The 24,290-nt window shown below is 39.4% G+C and overlaps 1 non-coding gene across 1 annotated transcript; it reads left to right on the top strand.

The window, feature by feature from the left end:
* The first annotated feature begins 12,565 nt into the window (after positions 1 to 12,565).
* On the top strand, positions 12,566 to 12,701 carry LOC142449663 (small nucleolar RNA SNORA21). Its single transcript, XR_012784788.1, has one exon. It is a non-coding gene; the product is annotated as a small nucleolar RNA SNORA21 (small nucleolar RNA).
* Positions 12,702 to 24,290: the final 11,589 nt, after the last annotated feature.

The raw sequence follows: 24,290 nt of genomic DNA, 5'->3' as shown, positions 1-24,290 counted from the left end.
GTTTTATGGTAAGACACCATGAAGGGCACTGGCATGGTGGCTAAGCACTAGGCTGCTGACTAAGAGCTATACCTTGAATTTACTAAGTTCTCCATGGGAGAAAGATATGGTAGTCTCCTTCCAATAAAGATGTCCTTGTTTGGAAATCCCCCGGGGTAGCTTCAGCCTTGTCCTCGAGGGTCACAATGAGTTGGGATCAGCTTGTGGCCAGTGGTTTGGATGTGGAGTGTTTAAAATGCAGTGGCTAAAGAAACAGAGAAGAGCAGTCTTGGAAACAGAGGGAGGGTAGTTCGTCAGGTGAGATAATTAATAGTTTCCAATGTAATAGCTATATCAAGCAAAGTTAACACCGGAGTGAGTTCTGGGATAAAGTGATTCTGTGGCAGGTTCGTGAATGGGGAAGACACAAAGACAGCATCGGTTGAGGAGAAATGGGAGAGGAAGAAAACAGTTTTCCAATTGATTTTGAAGTAAGGAACGTGGCAAAGTAAGTTGGGAAAGGCTTGTTGTCTGAAGGTTTGACAGAAAATGTGCTTTAGGTTCCTCGCATTTTTTTGGCTTGTTATTAGGTCTTTCATTCATTTCTCACCGTAGCTATTGTCATCTCTTCCCCTTTTCACATACACCTCTCGCTCCCATTCTCCCCAGGGATGGTCAACAAAGAAAGTCACTTCTTATTTCTTCCAGAGAGTAAGATGGAAACCTTCTCAACATCTCAGTGGCCCTCCTGTCACACCAAAACCCTCTCCTGGTTCACATCGACCATTATCTACAGCAGTACTGAAGGTTCCTGTCACCTTAACGGAGCCACGGCTATCAGCGGCATGAAGTGACGACAGAGCACTGCCTACATGATGAGACCTGCTCAGAACTGTCACTGATGGAAATTTAAGTGGATGCCCTGCTAACGCCGTCGCGATTTTTGCCAGGTCTGGATCCTGCATTTGGCTCTTCATCCAACCTCTGGTTCTTTGAACTTCAATCAGCGGCCTATTGGATTGCCTGCTGATCCTGGGACTCACCAGAAGTCTGCATTCGTGCACTCTGCAGCTCGAAGTCTGGATCTGACTTTTCCATTTGGGGTTCAGCAGCCTGTGGAGCTAGGTGAGTCAAGAGAAGCCTCAAACCTGATGGCCCGTGTCCACGGTTTCGCTTCTCTTGAGAACCCATACTAAAACACTTAGACCACCCAAATCACATTCGCTGTCATCAATTCAATGCCGAGTTAACAGTCCAACACATAATCACTATGCCACGGGGACTCTCTAAAAGAACTCTAAAGACCAGAAGCCCAAATCACTGCCATTCAGCAGATGCTGACTCATAGCAACCCTACCGGGCAGAGCAGAACTGCCTCTGGGAGTTGGCCAGACTCCGCGGGAGCAGAAAGCCTAGCCTTCTGCGGAGCACCTGTTGGTTTCTAACTGCTGGCTCACGGCAGCCCAGAGTCAGGGCTACATCATCAGGACTCCTGAAAGCGTCTCTGGACTGGAGAAATAGCAGATTGCCATTTCCGAGGGAGCCCATTAGCTGAGCTCCTCCGTACAACCTCGGTGCAGCACAATCCTCAGTCCAAGCGCCACAGTCAAATCTTAAAAAAAAAAAAAAAAAGGGGGGGGGTCGGGTTTTGTTTGTTAGCCAATGTGAATATAAACACATTCATATAAATTAAAATACTCATTGGAAGATATATAGACCCTCACCATTATGCGGAAAATGTGCCTGTTAATAAGAGGAGAGCAAATAAGGAAGTTTGGGATGAATGCTTGGAAAAGAAAATACGTTTTTTTAAATTTTTTAATCTTACAGATTATGACAGCGATAGGATTTATCTGAGCCTTGAAAGACTATTTTAAAACACAAGGTGGGGGGAAGGTAAGAGAATTCCAAAAAGATAAAACAGCAAATACAAAGGAATGCACTTTGGAAGATGAAAAAGTCCGTAAGTCTTTCCACAGCAGGTGGTTTTCTCTGCATTGTTTCAAACGCCAACAGTTCTACAACCTCATTTTAAATAGCAATACCGTGGACCTCTCTCAATATCATTTGTCAATGTTGAAATGTTATATTTTGTGAGCTTTGCCACAAGGAGGGCAAACACTGTATCTGTATTTTCACACTTCTTTGAAGATAAAATGTTATAGCTAATTAAATGTGTTACATGAAAAATAAACTAATCCTCTCACCCAGTTTAGGAAGTGGGGCATTGCTGACGCCCTGTGCAGGCTTCTCCCTCCCTGCATCCTCTTCCTCCTGCCCCTCATCCCATTCCTGCCATCTCAGTGTGAGTACCTCCACTTGCATCTGTAAAGAGCGGTCCATTTTCTACCTGCTTCCTAGTCCACACTGCAGTGTGGTTCTTGTGGTTGTGGCTCTTATAGATGCTGCGAAGCCACTTCCAACTCACGGCAGCCCTGGGCACCGCAGAGTGAGTGAAATGCAGCCCAGGCAGGCATCTTTCTCCCAGCTGCTGCGAAGCTGAAGGACATTGTTGCAGCCGGTGCCAATCCATCCTAGCGATGGTCTTTCTCCTCTCTCCTGACCTCTAGTACCGTAATATGGGTGTGTGCATAGATTTAATGGTATGCCTTTTTCTGTCAATGGAAATTTAGATTGTTGTGAGGTTCTGCTACCACAAGCAATACTGATAAACTCATGAATGTTTATTTCTTCTAGTGTACATGTGCAAGAATCTCTCAAGTGTATACCTAACAGATAATTTTGTTTTCAACACTTACTAAACAATGTCAAATTGTTTCCTCACATACATTTTTGAAAACACTTTCTCATTAGAAGTGTAGAAAACATGATTTTACCCCATTAGTACTCAGTTTTATAAGGCTTTTTTTTTTGTCAAATGCTTAGGAATAAAATAGTACCTTGTTGTATTATCTTTGTGTTTTACACCATGAGGTTAATTTCTTATGTTGATTTGTTCACATGCTTTGAATGTTTAATATTTTATTTACTGATTCATTTGTGTGTTATTTTTATCTCCTGTTTTCTTTCTACCCTGAATTTTCAAACACACACACGTGCGCACGCGTGTGCTCAGATTAGGGTTTGTTGACAAGTGTTCCTGGTATTTAGTTGTTTGAAAATATCATTGTTTCATTTTCTTTTGGAAAGGTGAGTTGAGTTAGTTACACAATTCCTTGTTGACACTTATTACCTCTGCATATTTTATATGCATTTTCCATTTTTTTAATGTTGAGAAATCCATAGTCAGGTTAATATCACCACTTACACGTGAACTTTCTTTTTTCTCCAATGCCTATTATGAGTGCTCATCTGTGCGCTCCTCAGAGCTCATTATGTTTCACTGAATCTGGGCCTTATACCTTTATCCTGTTAGACTTAAATCAAGCATTTTGAGTCAGAAGATTCATACTTCTCATGAATTTTCAGAAAAAGTTTTAAAATATTCCTCTTTGATTCTCTCTACGACTCTGCTCAGATTCCCAGTGTATGCACAATAAGTCTCCTCTTTTCTATGCCTTTTGAATAGCATTTTAAGCTGTTTTGATTTTAATTTGTTTATTCATAATTTTAAAATAATGATTTATGATTTTTCACATTTTGTAATATTTTGTCTTCCATATTATAGTTTAATTTCTCATATGTGTCTTAAATTGATCCCAATAGTGAAGTTTTGGTTTAAATTAGTGTATATTTTGCTTTGAAACTGTGTAGTGGGTCTATTTTCTGTATTGCCCTTCACCGTATAGCTTATCCTCCTTGAGACTGATGTGACATGACGTGAGTCACTTTACCACAGACTCTCAGGTGACTCTGCTGGCTGCCCTTCGCTGTCCCTTACCGTTCCTCGAGACGATCACCACATGTTGAAATGCCAGGGGCAAGAAAGTCAAGCAGACTGGATACCAAAGGTAGCACATGGAGGACAGTGACCGTGTAAAGTACCTGATCTTCAGCAGGCTTTAAGAGAGTTTGAAAGAAAACATTTAAAGGAGAGCGATCAAGACTGTGAGGTTTAGTGGGGTATTTTTGCATACAACATAATTTTTGATACAACCTAACCTGGTCTGTCCTCACTAATACTGTTTCCATTTGGATATTTTTTAACTTAATTTTGGTGTTTTTTGAGTCTCCCTTATTATTTATTACTTTTAAAGATACATATCTATATATATATCTATCTATATATTATTGTACTAAATGTTTGTTTTTTAAAGTTTTCTTGACATGTAGTTCAAATATGTAATTCAATAGTTCAATCACATCAAGAAGATTGGTACAATTCTTACTATGAATTTTATCCTCTCCTATTTTCTATAACTATTTCAAAATTTGAATGCCTCGGCTTGCCATTTTTGTTCCCATGTATGTGTGTTATTTTTATTATTTTAAGCCCATGTTCTTTACCGTGTTTAGCTGAATTGCAGATAACCCTCTACAGAGACTATTGACATTACCTAATCCCAAGAAGAAAGGAGTCCTGGGTGTAGTGGTTACGCATGGAGCTGTGATTCCCCTGGTCAGCAGTTCAACACCACCAGCAGCTCCTGGGAGAAAAACTGGGGTTTTCTACTTCTGTTAATAGTTAGTCTCAGAAACCTTATGAGTCGGCATTGACTTGATGGCAGTATATTTGGTTGGACTGTGGATCATATCAAGGATCCCTGTGAGTGTAGTGGGTCACGTGCTGGGCTTCTAACCATAAAGTCAGTAGTTCAAAACCACCAACTGGTCCTCAGGAGAAAGATGGGTCATTCTTCTCCCTTACAGTTACTGTTTCAGAAATTCTCTGGGGCAGTTCTACCCCATCTGCTAGGGTCACTGTGCGTCTGAATCAACTCGATGGCATTGTGTTTGTTCTCTTTTCCTGTCAAGAAGACATTCCAACAAACTGGACCTATTGCAATCGACTCCTTCACCTCCAATTTCCCTGATCATCCAGGCAGCTTAGACGGAAACCCCAGACAGTGTAAGGCAATCCTCCCGTGGTATAAATTCTGAAGGGACACATGGTTTTTGTTTATTTTTGTATCTAGGGCAGTAATAGACACATTTCATTTTGCATTTCCTTTTTGGCCAGTAGATTCTTAAAACTGTCCTTTTTTAAAAAAATCTTTTTATTGGAGCTCATAAGGCTCTTATCACAGTCTGTACATACATCAATTGAGCAAAGCACTCTTATACATTCGTTGCACTCGTCACTCTCATAATTCACCTTCCACTTGGGTTCCTGGAATCAGCTCGGTTTCCCTGTTTTTTCCCCCCATCCCCCTCCCTCCCCGATCCCACCCCTGGTCCCTTGATAGTTTATAAATAATTATTATATCTTATCTTACACTCCCCGGCATCTCCCCTCACCCGCCTCCCCCTTGCCAATCTCCCAGAGAGGAGGTTACACATAGATCTCCGAGATCGGTTCTCCCTTTCTACATGCCCTTCCCTCCTGGTGTCGCCACTCCCACCGCTGGTGTTGAGGGGTTCGTCTGTCCTAGATTCCCTGTGCCTCCAGATCCCCACTGCACCGCTGTACAACCTGGTATAACCAGGTCCGCAAGGCAAGGTAGGATTGGGGTCATGATGATTGGGAGGGGAGGAAGCGTTCAGGAACTAGAGGAAGGTTTTGAGTTTCATTGTTGCTACACTGAACCCTGAGTGGCCCATCTCCTCCTCACTACCCCTCTGGAAGGGGTGTCCGGCTGTCTACAGGTGGGCATTGGGTCCCCATCATGCACTCCCCCTCTTTCACGGTGATGTGATTCTCACCACCACCCCACCTTTGATGTTGGAGACCTGGTCTCCTCTGTCCTTCATGGTCACCTATGTTGGTGTGCTGCTTTCGTGTGGGCTCGGTTGCTTCTGGGCTAGATGGCCACTTGTTTGCTTTCAAGCCTTTAAGTCCCCAGACGCTATATCTCTCAGTAGCCGGGCACCATCCGCCTTCTTCACCACACTTGCTTATGCACACTTTCGTCTTCAGCCATTATGTGAGGAAGGTGATCACACAATGATTGTTTTTGTTCCTTTGTATCTGCTACATGGTCCATTCAACACCTTGTGTTCGCTTAGGCCGTGTGCTTCTTCTCTGTGGGCTTTGTTGCTTCTGAGCTAGATGGCCGCTTATTTGCCTTCAAGCCTTTAAGACCCCAGACGCTATATCTTTTTTTGATAGCCGGGCACCATCAGCTTTCTTCACCACATTTGCTTACACACATGGCTGTCTTCAGTGATCATGTCGGGAAGATGGGTATCCTGCAATGGCTGCTTAGCAGGGCGAGGTGCTATTGTATTGGGGGATTATGCATGAGGAGGCCCAATGTCCATCTGCTACCCTACTACTGAACCTATAAATATATGCATATAAATCTATTGTCCCCATAATCATAAATATATTTACATATGTACATGTCTGTATTTAGGCTTCTCTGTATGCACTTTGCCTCCTACTCCTTTCCTCTATTTCCTTTCGCTTTCCTCCCGACCCATTACCATGTTTAGCCTTCATTCTGGATTCAGTAGTTCCTCTCAGTTACCTTGCTCTTGGTCACTCCCTTCCAGTCCTCCCCTCCCCTCCCTCCTCTGGTTTTGAACCATTCGCTGTTCCCTTGTCCCTGTGTTGGGCGACACCTCCTCCCTTCCCCTACCTCCCACGCTCTCATGTCCCTCCAGGACCGTTGGTCCTGTTGTTTTCTTCTCTCATTATTTGTCCAGCCTATCTTGTCCTTTTGATGAAGGGTACATTTCTTTGAAACGCAAGATTTTATGAAATGTCTCAAATCTAGCTTCACCCATTCCCATAGCCCAAGCCATCATAACCTGGCATCCTTGTTGCTGAGAGTCCCTACAAGGGCAGTCTACCCCATCAGTTTGCCTGCTCTTCACCACTGCCACCAGTACATAACTCCAGTTTTCTGTGGGCTGCGATTTTGATTTTCGCTCCTAAAACTCTGAGACTTTTGTTTTTCTGTTTTGTTTGCGGGGGGTGGGGGTGGGGGAGCAAGGGTGTATGAACATTGAAGATTTCCTTTACTTGCTTGAGGACTCAACTATACTTTAAAAAATATGTGTATTTGAGCATAGCATATGTGTACAGGCTTTGCAGAAGAAAGGCTTGAAAGAAACAAGCTGCGTCTATTTTTATGTATAAATGTACCCCCACCACTTAGTGCTGTGTGGACACAAAATGATTTTTCTTACCCTTTTATTGTGAGTTGAGTGAATGTTTACAGAGCAACTGATTTCCTTTTCAACAATTCACACACATTTCCTTCCTAACAACATTGATTACAGGCCCCACAATGTCACAGCATTTTCCCGCCTTCATTCTGCTCTCTTCTTGCCTTCTGAGTTTTATCCCTAGACAAATGCTTCCTTTTGGATTGGGTGTGGGTAATTGTTCTATGGAGTGCACATAACGCCCTGGTGCTATTGTTCACCCTAGGGTGGGTCTATAATTTGGCCAAAAGTTGAGTTGTTAAGGGGAATTTTGTTTCTGACCTAGAGAGTTACTAAGGGAGGTAGTCTGTGAGGCAGGGAGGCAGAATAATCTCCAATAGACCAGTAATTTTGTTGTTGTTTACACTCTATTGAGTTTGCCCTACATTTTTTCTCTACTCTCTCAGGGACTTCCTGTTGTTTGAACAGCTGGCAGAGATAGTTAAGGGCCATCTGATTCTTCTGGTCTCAGGGCTGTGGATGCTGAGGATCAAATGGTCCATGGACTGAAGTTCAAATTAGTCCATGGACTAATTTTAGCAATGTATTTTTAATTTTCTTCACTGTTCTTTGTTCAAGAAGCCCCCGTGGTATACTGGGTTATGTCACTGAATTCAAACCACAAGATCAGCAGTTCAAATCCACCAGCCACTCTTGGGGAGAAAAATGAGGCCTTTCCTCTTATAGATAGGTACAGTCTCAGAAACCCACAGGGGCAGTTCTACTCTGTCCTATGGGATCACTATTAATCAGAATTGACTCAACACAGTGTGTTTGGTTTGGTATTCTTTGCTGAGGGTGCAAAGAGTAATGGTTGTACCTTAGATGACCTCTCGGAACCTTTTAGGATGTGAGTCACTAATCATCGAAGTAGGAAGTAAAACATTGTGAATGATGTTGTGTTATATTAGAGTTTACATTCTGAGTACAAGGTGGGAGGCCCAAATCCATTTGGAATCTCCACATAGATTCAGCCTCCATTGAGTTCTTTGTGAGCAGCGACCTCACTTGCTGCTCTGTACACTGACCCATATGCCATGGTAGAACTACCTGTGTGGGTTTCTGAAAGCCCTGTCTCTTTCCCAGCAGTATACAAAGGGCTTGGCCTCTGGCAGAGTGAATGTGCTGTGACTTCCCTGGCCAGCCTAGGGAAGGTAAGTCTTGTCCTGGGGAACTTGTTGATCATGCCTCTGAGGGAAACTGGGGGAGGGGGGCTACATGGTTATGAGGCAGACCTTGATCAGAGGGCCCTGAAACAGCATGTAAACTTCTCTAACCTGAAAAAGTGTCTCCATCCCTACCACTGTGCAAAAATGCCTCATGGAAAGCCCACCAATCATGGTTCGGTGAGTTTCCTTGATGGTCGACTTTCTCCTTAAGTAGCAGTGTGCTTGCAAATCCCTGGTTACCATAGGACCTCAGACTGATGCTTTCCCCTATCTGTATGGATAGTCTTTGGCTTTTTATTTTGACTCAGTCCTATTTAAAGCTTAATAGATAGGTCTTCGTAAATTATATTTGAATTTGGAATCTCTTTTGTTCATAAACAAGGCCAATCGAACTTAAAATCTCCTGTGACTGTGGATTTAAGCCTACCGGCCCAGTGAACTGTTTGGATGTATCTAAATATCTCAAGGTATATGCTTTTGGCTAAGAAGTGTGCATACATTTGCTTCCTGCTTGCTCTATTAGCTACATGGATATATTTACACACAAACAAATATGTATGTAGAAACATCATCTGCCAAACCAATATATGTTTCTTAGTGCAATCCCTTTCACCTAGGCATACACTTATTTGGACCTGTATTGTCTGTGTGTCCACTTGTAGATTTATGTTTGTTATTTCCCATAACATATGAATATTCGACAGAGCAATTTAGAATGAAGAAAATGCCCATAACCCAAACACAGAAATATAACAAACTAAATATAATTTTTCTTTAATTTCTAAATACTTCAAGTACACAGGAAAATTCAGAGAGAATTCTGAAACAAGCCGCCAAGAAATGAACACCCAGATATTATGCGTGTTGACATTTTCTGCATGTGTTTCAATCTTGTTTTAGAGTAATCGAATGTTACAAAAACAAATAACTTTCAGTTAAGGCTAATTTCAGAGTAAAAGAGTTACATACACATTCATCCAATTAGCATACATGGACTCAAAATTATATATCATACACTATGTTTAGTACTGGAGATGCAATATTGTAAATTATGTGATTTAAATCAGTTAGTTTTTAAGTCAATTCTAGAAATATGGCATTCCAAATAAAATTTTACCATGACTGTGTTATTGATGATTCAATCTCATTTCATAAACATTTGTCAAGTAACTTATAGTGAAAATTAAAGGTAAGAAAATTTTATAATTATGAAGAACCTTCTTTATTCCTTATAGACACTGTAAATCTTTAAAGAATTGGATTGTGAGTGTATGTTATCCCCTGCCTTTCACCTCCCTTTGTATTATTTATTAATTCTTGACAAAGAAATCAATATATTGTGAATTCATTATATATACTCTATACCAGTAAGATAAAATATAATTATGAAAGTACTTTTACATAAAGAAAGCCCAGATAGAACTATTACAGATACTTCGAGATGGGCTATGCCTCTCTCATTTCCTGTACTTCGCTCTTCAAATAGATATAATACTATTTCTTCCATTATCAATTGAAATATGCTTAAATAGCTAAGGAATTTCAATAAGGCGAATGAAAGAATCATTAATCCCCTTAGATAGCAGTGGAAAATGCACTGTAATTGGTAGGTTTCATATCAGAGTTCTTGGAATTTCTCCAACTGCATTAGCAATTGGTCATCTTAATTACATGTTCCATTAGCTGAAATCTGCATCACAAAACTACCATGCACAATTCTTGCCAACTCTGAGCCTTTCTTTGGGAGGTCAAAGTTTTCTTACTCATTGCAAAATGAAACTAGATGTATTAAGTTAAAGTATCTTGAGCTCATTAAATATGAGTAAAGCCTCAAGTTAGTCATCATATCACATACAGGAAATAACTGCAATCTAGAGACAATGCCTCTAAGACGTCCAGCTTTTCTAAGCTTGGTAAGGTCGTTCTACAAAATATCTAGGCATCGTCTAAAAGTCATTGGGCGTCTACTTTTGTGCTTTATATTTTCCTAGCCACACTTTTAAGGCACCCTGTTGGTGTCGTGCATTGTGCACTGTGCCACTACCCACAAGGTCAGCAGTTTGAACCCACTAATTTAGGAGAATGGGGAGATTTTCCACTCCCATAAACATTTATAATCTCAGAAGCCCCAAAGGGCAATTCTGCTCTGTCCTATAGGGTCGCTATGAGTCAGAATTGACTTGATGGCAATGAGTTTGGTTTATTTTTACCTACAATTTTAACATAACATCTCAGTCTAACTGATTACAACCACGTATGTGTTTCCAAATTAAAACAGGTTCAGAAATGAGATTGGTCCCCTCATTGCCAGCAAGCATTTGGACTAATCCATGGTATCTAATCAGGCTACCTTCCATTTTTCTTTTAGCGCAGTTTGTATTCAAAGGCGATGAGAAACCAAGTAATACTGACTATACGTTATTCATTCCTTCACTCAGTAAGTTGTTAAATTGTTTTTGAACACCCACTATGCGCTCCATCCTGGTGTACCAAGACACATCAGAGGTATGCGCTATCCTCAAGGCACATCATGCAGTCCATTCTCTGTAGATTCTTAACAGGATGCAAATTCATCAATGGTTATATATCACACAACCTTCACTTCTCCATTTAGTTTCAAAGATATTTATAGAAAATATTCGTATGCCTTTCAAAGAATATATCTATACATTTTCTGAATTGTATCTAATTTGTCAGATATTGAGGGTAACCTAGAGTATGACACACAATGAAAAACCTAAATCTAGATTGTTCTTTAAAAAAAATTAATCTTTATTATTCTCAATCTTAAATATTCTTGGAGGGGAAAAAAGTCTTTCTAGAATTTTTCCTGTTATCAAGGACATACTTATTGAATTATACCTTTGATTCTCCAATTTTTCTCAGTAAGAATGGGCATAGCAGATACTAGTTTCCTGCCTTGTCATATTACTTTTTCATTTCCCCTGAATCCTTAGAGATCACTGGGAAAAATTCAAAACTGTATATGAGTTCTTACTATAGTTGAGCTACAAATCTTCTGAGTTGGGAGGTCTGCTAAGCAGGCTTCTATGATCTTTATTTAACTCTATCAATACCTATTCTAAACTTACTCATCTAAAATTATCTCCTTTTGCATGAAAAGTAAATGGAAGTAATTGAGCCAAGCTAGTTTCTCTGTCAGCCCTTTCTTTTATGCCTTTGCCTTCAATGTATAGTCATGTCTTAATATTTTGTAATCATGTCTTGAATATATATTCTCCTCCATCAATTAAGGCTAGGCTTCAAGGATCAGGTCATTATTCAAAATTTAGCGTTATGAAACAATGTAGACTGACCACAGTTGATCATGAAATGGAGAATGAATACATCATTATTTAATTGCCAAACTAAATCATTACATAACTGCTACATCATTCATTGTACATCATGGCCCAGCCAACTTGACATGAACCCTTACAATCATAGCCACTTACCCATCTCACCTCACACCTCAGTGTTGTTACTGGCAGATATCCATCATTAATCCACAGAGTAGTTCAACAGATTCTTTTACTGCGGTTATAAATGCACAATGTTAGATGATGAGATAGTCAATTAGTGAGGTGTAGGTGGAATAGCAAAAACAAACAAAGATTTCTGTTGTCCATGCATTTTCTCACAATGAATCTTGGCATCTATAGTGTACTTCATATTTTCTGGGGCCCCTCTGGGGAAAACCTTTCATTAAATATCATACAGCCTACGTTTTCTAAAAAACATTTTAAGAATTACATTTCACTGGCTTTTTTGCCTATGCAGTTGTAGCTATCTCTTCATGTACCTTCCCTATTTTCTTTTCCATTAGCATCAGTAGCCATTGGGGAGTCAGATGGTCATTTCAGGAGGCTGCCAGCCCTCTTCACGTATCCACTCTCTTAGAGGGTCAAGCAGTAAGATCAAATCTGCTGTAGTGGAAGCTTGAGAGATGATATGACTTAAGTCAAATCATCTTATAAAACTCTAGATGCCTGGAAACAAGAATTAAGCCATTTCCTGGAAGGAACTGTGAAGAAACGAAGAGCTCTGAGAGAGTTCAATGTACTTTCTAATCCAATATCTCCCAGGGGACAAAGATAAAAGGACCACGGTCTGATGTCACCCCAAACCCTGATAAGGAAGAAGCTACTAATATTGAGAATGTCAGCAAAGGTGATATTGTTTGGTAGTAAGAAATACTTTGTGTCCCCCTTTTAAAAGCACTCATTGGGCCTTTTGCCAGTGACCCACTGAGCCGTCAAAAAGGGCAGATTAAAAAACACCACTTATGGGTGAAGCGGCAATATCTCGTGTTGTTCAGCTTCAACTGATGCTGTGACAAAAGAAAAGGAAAAAAAAGAAATACTTTGTGTATTTCTTAAACTCGAGCCACAATGTGATATACATTATTATTGAAATGGTATAACATTCCACCACTTTAGAAGCTAGCGCTCCATAATAACATGGGAGAGGTGGCAATTTTAAAGACATCAAAAAACAATAGCATTGTGAATGATACTTAGTTTGATGACCACGTCCCTAAGAATCTCCTCCCTTTGAGGACTGGAATCTTTCTTTCATAATATGTAGGGCTCAGGCCTGATTATAACCCTCCATCCATACTGTAGTGAAGTCAAATGACTTGGGATGGCACTTCTATCTATAGTGTGGTGACTCCCATCAAACGGTTGGGTGAGAGCATGGAAGTAAGGTGTCGAGGACAATATGAAGAGAACTGGTCAGTTTCCAACTCATAGCAACATTATGAAATACCATCTTGTCCTATGACATTTTCACAATTATTGTTATGTTTGAGTCCATTGTTGTAGCCCTGTGTCAATGCATCTTATTAAGCATCTTCTTCTGTTTCACTGACTCTGCAAAGCATGATGTCCTTCACTAGAGACTGGTCCCTCTTGATAAGATGGTTCAAAGCACTCGAGACACATCTTAACAACCTTTCTTCAAAGAAGTCTTCTGAATATAATTCTTCCAAGACTAATTTGTGTTTTCTTTTTATAGTATGTGCTATATTTCATGTTCTTCCTCATACCAAATTGAAATGCATCCGTTGTTCTCTAGTCTTCTCTATTCAGTTGGCAGCTTTCACATGTATATCAGGAAATTCACAAGATCATGGCTTGCATCAGGAGCACCTTTGGCCTCAGAGTGATACCCTCGCTCTTCCGTACTTTAAAGAGGTTGTGAGCAGATTTGCCCAACGCAGTACATCCTTTGATTTCCTGACTGCTGCTTCTGTGAGTGATTATTTTCTATCCAAGTAAAATAAAATCATTAATTTTTTTATTCTGATGTTGCCCAGTTTTGAGGAGTTTTGTGTTCTTTATGTTGAGGTATAATTCACATTGAAGGCTATATCTTTGATTTTTACCAGTAAGTGCTTCCGGTCCTTCTCCATTTCAGCAATTATGTATTATGTCACCTACATTATACAGGTTGCTAATGAGCTTCCCTTTAATCCTGATGCTGTGTTCTTCATGTAGTGCAACTTCCCAAATTATTTGCTCAGTATGTAGATTGGGCACACATGGATTAAGTATGGTGAAATGGTATTACCCTAGCATATATCTTGCCTGGTTTTAAATCACTCAGTTCTGTACAAATTACTGCCTTTCCTCCATATACAGATTTCACATGATCATAATTATGGTTTCCAAATTCATATTCTTCCCAATATTGTCCATAGTTTGTTCTTAACTACACAGCCAAATGCCTTTGTATAGCCAATAAAGCATAAGTAATCACCTTTCTGGTGTTTTCGGCCTTCCACCAAGATCCACCTGTGTTATCAAACCATCTTTAAGTTGCAAGACTTGAGCAACTCAATTTCAATAAGCATCAGATCCTTAATTTTTAAGTAAGACCTTTATCTGGTTAGGGTATGGCGTAATTAGATGGGATACTTCTTGAATACCCACAGAGCACTGCCTAGCATATGTTACAAATAAATATTAAGTGTAATATAACTTTATCTTATCTACTATTTTCATTGTTCTATGCCGTGTACTATAAAAGCCTTTGGGGTTTTTTTTTTCATTGATTTAATCATTTTATTAGGGGCTCATACAACTCTTATCACAATCCATACATCCATCAATTGTGTAAAGCACTTTTGTACATTCATTGCCCTCATTATTCTCAAAACATTTGCTCTCTACTTAAGCCCGTGGCCTCAGATCCTCATTTTTCCCCTCACTCCCCACTCCCTGCTCTCTCATGAAACCTTGATAATTTATAAATTATTATTTTGACCTTTCCGATGTCTCCCTTCACCCACTTTTCTGTTATCCATCCCCCAGGAAGAAGGTTACATGTAGATCCTTGTAATCGGTTCCCCCTTTCCAACCCACCCTCCCTCCACCCTCCCAGAAAAGCCTTTGTTATTCTTCTACGACATCATATTTTTCATTATCTTTCTATCTTGCACAGCTTTTTTTCTCTGCCTACATCTTTCTTCCATGTCTTCTGAACTCATTTTTCAGGTATAATTGTGGACATAATTTTCTATCTTCAATTTACCTGTGCTGAAGTAAATACTTGTGCTTTTTGTTCCTATCAGTCTCTCAGACTCGGTAGAATACCTGAGTGGGGCAAACAGTTTGCATTCAATGCTTACTAACCTAAAGGCTGGCATTTTGAATCCGCCATTGAACTCACGACAGCAATTCGCATGCATAAGGAGTATAGGCAAGGACAGCGCATGGAGTGGTTCTGTCTGCTCTGTAGTATCCAGGGTAACCATGAGTGAGACATCACTCATCAGTAACTGATTTTGATATTTTGTTTTATAACTGATTTATTGTTGTGATGGTGATTTTAATAACTGTGTATAATTGGTTTTTATGATTGGCTTGTAAATTGCTTAAGATCTTATTCCTCATTTGCATCCTCTGGACCTAACCCTGACTTATAAAGGTACCACCTTTGTTTATGTGAACAATATCATTTTCAATTGCTTGTACAAAACAGAAAGAAATCCACATTACTATGATGTTATGAAATATTCAAACCTTATGAACTGTGTTATCTTATAAACAGCTTCTTATGCCATTTATTTTACAAGTTAGCCACTTTTTACTGCGAGCAATAGCAGAGTATCTCTCATAGTATATATAGTCTCAAAATAAATGTGAATTAAGTATAAATGAAACTATCTATCTTTAAATAATATCATTCTAAGACTTGCTAGGTGAATGCAATATGAAGAAATAAGTTTGTGAACAATTTATTTTTCCAAAAATTAATGCCACTGAATTTTCTTCTTGTCTTTAAATCCGATGGTTTACATTAAGTTTATTTTTGAGTGAACATTAAAAAAAACCTAATGGACACAGTATTATTTCTAGAGAAATTTTGAAAGAAAGAAAATCTGAGGATTAATGCCCCTACTATTCATTTTTGACAGCCTATGTTCAAATTTAGGTTGTCTGGTCAACATTTGGGTCTGACTCGTACTTTCCAAATCATGGTATGTCGTGTTCTAAATCAATTCCCAAAGAGATTTAGGGATAACTATTCCACAGGTTTTCTCAATTAAAGATGCATCTAGCTCTTTGCCCACATCACCCACATCTGTTCATAAAAAAATGAATAATAGAACACACATGTACCGGCTTGAGATGCATTTCAGCTTTTTGCAGGTGCAAATGCAAGTTTTAAGGTGCAAAGTACAGCCACAAATGCTGTGGGCTTGGCCAGCTGAAATTCTACACCTTCATCACATCGAAAGAACTCCTCGGGTGATGCAACCACAGGAGTTTTGCACGCAAAGAGAGTGTCATGAACATTACAGATTGCACTGACATATATATTAACAGATGAGATGATATTATTTCGGGAAAATTAAACCTGGCCTATTTTCACCATATCTGGCATTGGCTAAAGCATTATCTTCATTTGTTACACCAAAATTCACCTTGAGTGTGTTTCAAAGCAAGTAAAGTGACCACGTAAAATAGAAAACAAAACACTTTTATCAGTATACATAGCAGACGCCAAGGTTTACTTGGGCAGATATCTGAATCTCTTTTAATGGCTGTATATTCTTGCAGCTGGGCTAATTTTCTATCTGATGAACTAAATTAGCACTTGGCTAAAAAAAAGTAATAGAGGTAAAGATAATTCTGAACTGTGTACAGATAATCCTGAACTGTGTACAGAAAATCCTGAACTGTGTACAGATAATCCTGAACTGTGTACAGATAATTCTGAACTGTGTACAGAAAATCCTGAATTGTGTACAGATAATCCTGAACTGTGTACAGATAATCCTGAACTGTGAAAAATCCTTAAATCATTTCAGCTTGCCTCTGCATTTAGGAGTTTTAAATATAGATATCTAAATAAACATCCATCCCTAATTTCATTTTTGTTAGGGTAAGATTCTGTGTGGTTTATAAATCTCACTAATCTTTAAATTGTCACATACTTCTCCTCGGCCAATCTATACAAGAATATATTCCTTGCCGACAGAAATGACACAGGTGCCAGAGGGGTTTGTTCTCAAGTGGAAAGCAAAGGCTGGTTTAAAGGAAACCTGTATCCTATGGCCATGTCTGCTGACCGAGTGTCCAAGAAGCTCAGGGAACAAGGTGTGTCCTGCCTCTGCTGATACCCGCTGCACCTCAACTGTTGTTTTGCTTGAGGAGTGAAAATGGCCTTCCTGCTCTTTACTCTGATGGAATAAAGCACAGCTTGGTTCTTTATGAACTAGAAAAGTCCAGGTTAGGCAGAATGACATGCACACATACTTGCTTCCATCTCGACACTGTAAATATGAACGAGTATCAAAATTATGAGAATATAGAATTTCTCAGCTTGGAAATCTCTAAGCATAGTTTGTGTTGTGTGAATATATTGTTATTCCAGAGGAACACAATAGAGAGAACTGTCTAGGGAGCCGTTTTTTTTTGTTTTTTGTTTTAAAGAATGACAGTGGTAGAAAGTTCAAAAGTCAGTGAAAGAAAAAGAAGATATTTCCCTGTGGGCTTCATGTTTAAATATATTTATCTTCTCTCATCAATCCTGAGGCAGAGAGAAACAGAGATAAGCTCTGCCTTGACACTTCGCTCCTGCTGTGATACCTCCCACCTCAACCCCTCCTCGGTCCGCTTATCCAAAGCCTGCCCATTTTTCAAAGTGCAGCGCTCCTGCCTCTCTGGGAAAGCATTCCCTGACCATCCCATCTGGAAGCAATCTCTGCCTCGTCTCAACTTCCACATGACTTGCTCTCCGTAGCACTCATTTAGCCCTTATTATTTACTGACTGGCACCGATATAATGTTTTTAGAAATATTGAAGCCATAGCGGAGACGTTAAAAAAAAACTCATTTTGTATAGCAAAGGAAGACATATTCTTAAGTAGCACAAGCCTATGTACTTTTACTGCTTTCTATAGGGATCAACAATACACTTGGTTAGGTCACAGTCTGCTCATTATAGCACAAAGGAAAACAGGTAGAGTGCGTGCTGTTTGCTAGGCACTGTTGGCAAAACTCGAACAATAACCAGGAAACTCTGAAATATTCAAAGTTATATCTACTTTGTAAATATTAAGTTGTTAATCAAAGAAGTTTTATTTTTATATAAGTGAATATAAATGTGTTGGTGAATATGTCTATGTATACATAGAGGTACTTATGTCTATATATAAGTAAACTCACTGTATTCATATAAATATTCTGTTAGAAAACTAAAAGCAAAATTTATCCAGACATTTATTATGAATAATTATAGGTTTATGGAATTTATTTTATTTTTTTAATTTTGTAACTGATAAAGGATATAGTATGAAATAATCAGGAACCTCAAATACCTTAGTATTTCTCACTTCTGAGGAAGCAATGGAAATTTAAGGAAGGTAAGAAAAAAATCTATAAAGCTAAAATAATACAAATGTATTTACTTTATGCTTTTGAATATAGGGTACTATTCATTTCATCCTAAAGAGCCACGGTTGAATAGTGGTTCTGCATTCTGCTTTTAATCACAAGGTCAGCAGTTTGAAACCACCATCCTCTCCAAGGAAGAAAGACGAGGTTTCCACTCTCATAAAGAATTGCCATTTCAGAAACCCAGAGTCAGTTCTGGCCTATTCCATAGGTCACCATGAGTCAGAATGATTAGATGGCCATCAGTTTGGTGTTTGATTTGGCTGCTTGTTTTCTCTTTTACCCTAAGGAGCCCTTAAAAACATGAGATTGCTAAAACATATTTTTAAATCCATGTCTCTCATCAGTCTCTATAATTAAGCAATTTAAGTGTAATGGAATTCAGTCAAAATTATCCATTTCCAAAACTTAATAAAGACGAAAGCCATTAAAGTAAAATTACAGAAATTTTATATGTATCTCTACATTATCCTTTTATAGGTTTAAATAATTCCTGAATTGGTGCTCTTCTAAAGATGGGAGATGATGGAAAATCATTTAAAGAAAGAAAAGGTCACTCAAAGTCCTTCCCTGTGGGCTGGGTGCATCTTTGGGAAATTTCCACATTTTTGTTCTTTTCGCCATGAGCCTTTTCAATATCTAACAGTGGGCTTGCTCCACACTACAGTTTACTCACATGCAATCACATTCAAATCATTGTTTAGCTTGCTTTTCTAAATTGTGCCCCGCCCCCTCTCGAAGCGGGCTTTGGTTTTAAAGGATATTTGTGAAAACATGATAGACAACAATAAATGCAAGACCATTTCCCTGTATGGACATTAAAAACACGAGAAAAATGTCAGTCTCAATCTCTCTTCAACTTTGTTGTAGTGATTGCTAAAGGATATGTTTTTATGTAAATGACAGCCACCTAGAAGCAAGAGACTAATTTAACTTTCATGTGTAAAGTTCTGGGCTCTGTCTCTTTACTAATCATATGCTTCCATAGATTCTTTCTGAGAAACAAAAACTGTAGCCTAGGACATCTGCTCGATGGACACTAAGGACTTATGAGTGTACTGCTCTTGTTATATGAGCATGCTTTTAAGGCTAATGTAATTCATCAGGACCTTATAGGGCAGAGCTGAACTGTTCTGTGGTTTCCTAGCATGTAATCTTTCAGGGCAGGGCTTTTATACTGTGGAACTTCTGGTAGGACTGACAGGTGCAAATCTCTGACCCGAACCTGAGCACTTAACCATTGCACCACGCGGGCTCCTTAAGAATCTCTGTGAGACCGCTTACTAATGACCGTAAGCATACTAGTTTCATGAAAGACTTATTTTGTAATTGGTTCCCCCTTTCTACTCCACCTTCCCTCCACCCTGCAGGTATCGCCATTCTCAGCACTGGTCCTGAAAGGGTCATCTGTCCTGGATTCCCTGTGTTTCCAGTTCCTATCTGTACCAGTGTACATCCTCTGGTCTATCCATATTTGTTAGGTAGAATTGGGATAAGATAGTGGGATAGAGAGGGGTAGGAAGGATTTAGGAACTAGAGGAACGTTGTATGTTTCATTGTTGCTACACTGCACTCTGACTGGCTCGTCTCCTCCCCATGACCCTTCTGTAAGGGGATGTCCAGTTGCCCACAGATGGGCTTTGGGCCTCCACTCTGCACTCACCCTCATTTACAATGATATGATGTTTTGTTCTTTGATGCCTGATACCTGATCCCTTTGGCATCTCGTGGTAACACTTCGGCCCCTGCCCTCACAGCAGAGAGCATCACTCCAGCAGGCTGAGCCCGTAACCCAGGAGAAACCTCGCCTTTACGTATCGTATCTGCTGTCAGCAGAAGAGCGAGACATTGTGGAGATGTGTATGACGGATATACATAAATATTGTGAGAGAGCCCCCAAATCCTAGAAAGACAAAAAATAAAACCTAGAAAGACACAATTGAGTATACTTTTGCAGAGCATGTTTGTGATTTTTATTTTTACTTTATCTCAGTTCAAAAGATTATAAAATCCGAAGACACAGAGTTTCACATATAGTGAAGATAGTTGCTGTGGGTAGAGGTTGTGGCACCAAGGACGCTTATTTATAAAGGAGTTTCGTTTCACTTTTTGGGGGGTGGGGAAGCTATTGCATGGTTTAAGATTTTTCTTAGGAAATAACCAATTTCTACTGTTTCTATTTATCAATATTCAAGGTTTCAGATTGTTACTGACTAGACTTTTGAATACTTCCAGAAATCACCATATTTTCTCACTCCAACTGGATCCTGATTATCTTTGAAGGAAAAGAAGCACTTCTTACCACTATTTGATTTCCCTTCAATACATAGCAAAAAACAATCCAAGAGGTTTGATACGTGGTGTTTCACACAGAGAGGGGCTTTAATTTGAAATCACACATTAGCTGCTTCTCCTCTGCCAATGAGAAATATAAAACAACAGCAGAGATTGATGCCCTCCATCGTAAGTAAGATTTATTATAGTGTCAGATTAGATTCCAAATTTCGATTCTGTCAGAAATTATAAAATGAGTGAGTTCTCCCCTCAAAGGCATTTCATTAGATCGCAGGATACATGTTTCCTTCCATCGGAGCCTTCTCCTCGGCCGTCTGCAAACGCTGTCTTTCGGTGTTAGGCAGACATAAATCTGTTATGATCAGGCCAAGCAGATCTTGTCTTACGGCAGCGCCTTCTCTCTGTTGTAACATGAGTAGAAATAAATTGGCAAAAAGAACATTGGGCAAGGGACAAATAATTTGAGGAATAAGTGACGGGAAGAGTCTTAAATCAAAGGAAACAAGACAAATGTGTAGGCCTTCATACCAGAGGAAACATCCTCCAAAGGGGCCCATCCCCCTCATCCCAAACCTGCACCGTAGAAAAGTTTTGGCAAAACCAATGGCCTTTTGTTCATTTTGCTTTTCTTTCTTTCTTTTTTAATGTTTCTTTTTTGTACTTTGCTTTGAATTGCAATTCAGAAAGCACATGGTCCTTCAAGAGAGGACTGATTTCCTGCGCTTTGGTGCCACCCTGAGGCCAGGACGACAATTACTGGGAAGAGTGGCCCTTCACAGACACCTATGGCTTTGGTCCTTTCTTTTCATTCCAAAGGGATGAGAACAAGAATTTACAATGAAATTATAGTGTAAATTACCTATACTATAGTATAAAATGTATAAAATATAAATTATTTTTATTTAATTAAAACCCTCCAGCCAAAGGAAATCTTTGCTATGTTTTCATATATAGATAATATAGCTATCTAGATGATTTCAGGCAATATCAAATTATAAGTTTTGGAACTTGCAATAAATATTCATGTTTTAAAGTTGCAAAAACAACGTTTCCCAGAGCTTTTAGAGTATCTTAAATAAATTACAGCAATATCTTGTCTTTATAGGTTTTTTAATTATTATTATTCTATGGTGAATCATAGTACAGTAAGTAAAATGGTTTGCTAAAAGTGTCTCAAAGCACACGCTTATGATATCACAAGAGACTGTGACACGTTAGGACAGGAAGAATAACAATAGAAAGTATGGTAAAGCACTAGGAAAAAATGGCTAATAAGGTCATTAAATTATCTAAGGACTTCAGAGCCCACTGAAACCAAAGCAGCAGAATAAATCAGCATTTCAAATCATCCCCAGGAAAATATATCCAAAAATACACTAAAAAACACCCTTAAAACCTCAAATAATAAATGCACCTTTTCCTGCTACATCTGTGTTATAGCTGACTTATTAGCACTTCTGTGTGTCTTAGCTATGGGTGTTTGAATAGAGTTATACAATAGTCGTCGATTTCCTCCATTCGTTTATGTTTTCTTGAATTGTGAAGGTTTTCTCATGTGAGGGACAACTGGTCTTTCGTTGATACCTGATGATGCCAGATCTCTTCTCATTAGTTCTAAAAATGTTAGACTCACTATCTTGGCATTTAGAAAACTGAATATTTTTATCTGTAAAATACTGACTTTCTCTCTACGAGAAAATCTTGCTACATGTCTTGCTTCATTTTTTTTTCTGTACTGGAAACTTGATGATAGGAGAGAGAAACCATAAAACTGCTGATGTAGCATGTACCCGCCTGTGTTCGGAGGACTTTCTGGACCCATCCTACTGATTTAGCTTGCACCTGGATGCCGAATACCCCTATTCTCAGAATTATCAAAAATATAAAAAACAATAGCAATTTTAATTCAAAAACAGTCTAAATTGTTTTTGGATTTTTTCCTCCCTCGTCTTGTCTCAGACACAGACCTTAAGTCTGGAAATAGAAATAAGTTGTTCCCATTTAACATCAGTAGTGACCTCTTTCTTCCGGGACCAGGCCTCCAACATTCTTTCAGTAGAATCACGGTGCTAGTACCAGCGTGGCTTTGGGCATATGCTGCCCTCATTTGGCCTCTGTAACACTGCTCAAGATAGATCATTATCTTTAACATTCATTCCAGGAATGAAGAGAACTCTCTCCCCATAATAGCATCAAAGACCCTTTGCACTGGAAGGAGTTACCCAAAAGGACATGGTTTCTGCCCTGATAAAATTCTCAAATGGCCCCAGACCAAGACTGGCAGTTATCTCAAAAGCATGGAAGCCATCATGATTGAAGATAAAAAGAAGCTTTCCCGTCACCTATGACCTCCTTCTGGCAGGACAAGACTATTCCTTTGTCAGACAGTGTACACTGTTCTAATATTTAAAATGCCATCTCATCTTAATTCTATTCATCTCACATGCTGAGGTTTCTTTTTCTACCAGCCATATCACCTCTTGCTTTTCCCTCCTTATAGGATTTGGAGGAAGAAAAAGAAATTAGGAGGGGAAAGAGTACTTCAATTATTATAACAGAATGTATGTAATGCATGAAATTAGTTATACAGTTTATGAAAGAAATGAGAAGTCGAACGGGGAACAGCAAGGAAACCAAGAGCTAATTAACAATATGAAGCCGCCTCTACCTCTGGGTGGAAGAGGACGTGTAGCAAAACCCAGGGGTAGTGTCACCGACCAGAGGGTGGGACCATGTCACGCCTGTCCATTAGGTGTTGGAACTGTACTACTGTTAGTGGCCGGCTAATCAGTTCCAACATACAGTGATGACCCCACGTGAACTGAATGGACTGTCATCCAGTCCCGCGTTTTCTTTGCAGGGGTTGGTATGTTAGGGTCAATTTTTATGACCACGGTCACAAATTTGAGTGCCTTCCAACCAAAGCGCTCACCTTCCAGCCCTATATCAGCACTACACAATATTCTGTGGGGTTCCATCATGTTTTTACTGATTTACTTTTGGATATAGATCGCCAGCTCTTTCTTCCTAATCTTTTATTCTACAAGCTCTGCTAAAACCTGCCCACCATGAGTGGCATTGCTTAGATTCTAAATGCTGGTGGCGTAGCTTCCAGCATCATGGCAACATATAAGGCATTATGGCATAATGGTTACTCATTGGTCTGTCGACCAAAACCAACAGTCAACAGTTCAAGGCCAACAGCTGCTTGCCAGGAGGAGTAAAGAGTAACCATCTCGGAAACTCACAAGGGCAGTTCTACCTTGTCTTACAGGGTCACTTGGGTGGGCATAAACTGCCTGGCAGTGTGCTTGTTGTTGTTTTTAGGACTGACAGAGAGAAGATGCAAATACTACAATTGAGAAAGGAAACGGGGTGGTTCTCCCTTCTGCCTTTGGCCTTTGGCTGCCTTCTAATGTACCCAGAGCGACCATTATGAAAATCTGCCATACGCTTTTCAGAAGCAGACTGAGGTCCAAAGGCTGCAGGGATCAGCCTTCCCAACATGTAGAGCAAAAGAATAATTAGTGGGCGATGCATGGATCAGACCGATTCCTAGATGAGTATTGGCGGCAGTAGAACAGCAAAATCTAAAAAGGCTAGACATGCCTATTATCTACTTCACATGCTTTCTGTTTGTGTTTGATATTATTGTTTTAAAGGAATCCATAGTTGGTTTCCCCAGATTTCACATCAAAAGATCTATGACAAAAAAGATGCATAACTA

Source organism: Tenrec ecaudatus, chromosome 5 (assembly GCF_050624435.1).
Source record: "Tenrec ecaudatus isolate mTenEca1 chromosome 5, mTenEca1.hap1, whole genome shotgun sequence".
Taxonomy (NCBI): Eukaryota; Metazoa; Chordata; class Mammalia; order Afrosoricida; family Tenrecidae; genus Tenrec; species Tenrec ecaudatus.
This window is presented reverse-complemented; position numbering and strand designations above follow the sequence as displayed.